At 42.7% G+C, this 3415-nt stretch overlaps 1 pseudogene; it reads left to right on the plus strand.

Moving 5' to 3' along the window:
* The first annotated feature begins 319 nt into the window (after positions 1-319).
* On the plus strand, positions 320-836 carry LOC116882342 (annotated as a pseudogene).
* Positions 837-3415: the final 2579 nt, after the last annotated feature.

Genomic DNA, 3415 nt, shown 5'->3' on the forward strand with positions numbered 1-3415 from the left:
ATTTGATGGGGTGCCTGGATGGCTTAGTTAGTTAAGTGTTGGTCTCTTAGTTTCCACTCAGATCACGATCTCCGGGCCTTGAGATTGAGCCCTGCATCAGGCTCCCCACTCAGCTGCCAGTTTGCTTCTCTCCCTCACACTTTGGCCTTCCCCACACTCTCTCTCTTTCTCTCAAGTAAATAAATAATTTCTTTTAAATTGTGTAATTGAGGCAGGTGACTGCTTGCTGGATTGTAGCCACAGGTGATGTGACTAGAAGGGCTCTCCACAGATGTTGTCCCTCCCTGGCAAGTCCTCAGCGCCCTCCCCCACCGCAGCCATGGGATGCTGATACAGCAGCCAGAACGAGGACTCAAACAAGGACTTAGAAACTCAAACAGCAGCCAGAATGAGGACTCAAACAAGGAACAGAAGCTGCTGCTGGACCCTGGCAGCCCCCCATCAAAGCTCTCAATGCAGCTGAGTGTAACTATCACAGCCTGCCTCCCACTCGCACAGAGGAGCAAGCCCTGCTCTCTTCCACCCTTGCTAAGACAGCCAGCAACATCACTGGCATGTCTGCTGTGGACTTTCAGGGCATGGAGCAGCATGAGCACATGGAGCCAGCGAAGCAGTACAGCACCCACTTGGCTGTGCTGAGCAGCAGTCTGACTCACTGGAAGAAGCTGCCGCCCCACCATCTCTCACCAGCCAGTCCCACCAAGTGCCGGCCAGCAAACCCTTCCCCCTCTCCGACTTATAGCAGGTCTACAGGAGAGCTGCTTATGCCACAGTACACTTTCTCAGATCGGAGGGGATGAAAAGAAGAGCTGGTTTTACAGTTTGGGATCCTGTGAAGAGGGGATCCTTAGTGCTTCTTCTTCTGTCTTCACCCCAGCTCCACCCTGCCTCTACGGGCCCCCAGCTTCACCATGGCTCACACAGTGCCCTAACCTACTACTAGTCACAGAGAAGAGGGTGGAGGAAGAGAAGAGTAGCTGGAAGCCTGGGCAAGTGAGCATGGAACAAAGGAGGACAGAACCATTTGAGACTGGCTGTCAAAGCCCTGGCCAGGGATGGGGTGGGGGTCAAAAGGTTAGGGTATAACAGGTCTTCAGTGTCACTGGGAAGGTGGAGAGTGATCCCTAGGGGACCTCTGGGAACCCTATTCCCATCCTTTCCCTTGGCCTCACTCCTGTCCCGGTCTCCCCTACTTGGTGCTGACATGCACCTCACTAGCGTTTGTGAACAGAGTCTGGACAAGCTTGATTGTGTTTTTGTTTATTATTTTAAAGATATTATGTATTTATTTGACGGGGAGAGAACACAAGCCAGGGGAATGGCAGGCAGAAAGAAGGAGAAGCAGACTCCCAGCTGAGCAGAGAGCCCGACATATGCCTTGATCCCAAGACTCTGGGACCATGACCTGAGTGGAAGGCAGATGCTTGACCAACCGAGCTAACAGGCACTCCTGGAGGAGCTTGATTCTGAATGAACTGAGTTCGTATCTCCAGAACACTGGGTTTTTACATTTCTGGGGTTTGGGGGTTTTGTTGCCCTCGATAAAGAAAATGTACTCATCTGAAAAAAAAATAGAAAATAAAAAATTATATATTTGACAAAGGACTTATATCCATAATGTGTCAAAAATGCTGTGAAAACCCAGCAATAAGGAAGCAAAGAACCCACTTTAAAAATGGACCAAAGTCAGAACAGACTCTTCATCAAAGAAACTATTCAAAAGGGAAAATAAACACATCAAAAATGACCACCAGCATTAGCAATTATGGAAAAGCAGATGAGAACCACAAGGAGATTCCACTCTATACTTACTAAAATGGGAAGGAAAAATAAAATGTGACAATATCACATGATGGCAAAGATGCAGAGCATCAGATAGTCTTATTCTTTGCCTATCAGTTTACAAAATGTTATTGTCATTCTGCAAAACAGTTTGGCAGTTTCATAAGATGTTAAACATGCTACCGTAGCATATAGCAATCTCATTCCTAGGTAATTACTCTAGAGAAATAAAAATTAATCCTCACACTAAATATCATGTATGAATATTTATAGGGTATTATTCATAATCACTAGAAATAGAAACAACCAAAAAACACTTCAGTGGGTGAATGCATAAAAGTGGTATGTCAATGCAACAGAATACTATTTAGCAATGAAAAAGAATGACCCATTGATACATGCAATAACATGAATGATGTTAAATGTATACACCAGATGAAAAAATCCAGTCTTGAAAGTTTGCTTCCTGTAGGATTCCATTTATATAACATTCTGGAGAGGTTAAAGCTGTAGAAACTGAAAATAGTTCAGTAGTTACCAGGATTAGGGTTGCAGGAGGGTTTCACCACAAGAGGAAAGCACAGTGAAGTTTTATGGGGTGATGGAACTCTTCCAACCTGTTTGTAGTAGTCATTATACAAATCTATATGTGTATTGAAAATCATAGAACTCTATACCCAACTACTGATTTTTAATGTAAATGAAAATATATCTAATTATCAAATAGCTGTGCATAATAAAGTAGTATTCTTAACAATTAAAAAAAAAAAAAACAGATACTTGGCCGCCTAGGTGGATGAGTCAGTCAGGTGTCTACCTTTGGCTCAGGTCATGATCTTGGGGTCCTGGGATCGAGCCCCACGTTGGGCTCCTTGCTCAGTGGGGAGCCTGCTACTCCCTCTTCCTCTGCCACTTCTCTTGCTTGTGCCCTCTTGCTCTCTGTCAAATAAGTAAATAAAATCTTTTAAAAAATAAAATAAACCCAGATACTTTCTGTGTGTTACTAAAAATTCTTACCCCAGGTCTAGCTCCACAACCTAATAACTACAAGCTAAGAGAAAAAGTTATAAATGCGCAATAAAGAAGATTCACTTATTTTTAAAATCCTAAAGTTAAAAAAAAATGTCAGCTAACAAAACAAATGAACAAACACAAAAATACTGAAACAGACCCAAAGTAGAGAAAATGAACTGGTGGTTGCCAGAGGGGAGGAGGGTGGAGGGATGGGCAAAATGAGTGAAGGGGAGTGGAAGGTACAGGTTTCCAGTTATGGAATGAATAAGTCATGGTATACAGCACAGGGAATATAGTCAATGTGACTATCATAGTTCTGTATGGTGACAGATGGTAGCTACACCTGTGGGGAGCATAACATGACACCGACTTGTCAAAGCACTACGTTGTACACCTGAAACTGATGTAACATTGTATGTCAACTATTCGTCAATTTTTTAGAAAAGAGAAAAATATCTCAGCTAAAAATCAGAGTAAAGTACATACATAGAGGTGCTTTTGGTGTTGATTAATATATTTGGAAGTAATATCTAAAAAAAAAAAAAAAAAAAAAGTTTCTCCTTGATCTGACAAGAGACTTTTACAGATCTACTTTTGACACTAATAGAAACAGTGCCAT

Source organism: Lontra canadensis, unplaced genomic scaffold (genome assembly GCF_010015895.1).
Source record: "Lontra canadensis isolate GAN:19392208 unplaced genomic scaffold, GSC_riverotter_1.0 scaffold83, whole genome shotgun sequence".
Lineage (NCBI taxonomy): Eukaryota > Metazoa > Chordata > Mammalia > Carnivora > Mustelidae > Lontra > Lontra canadensis.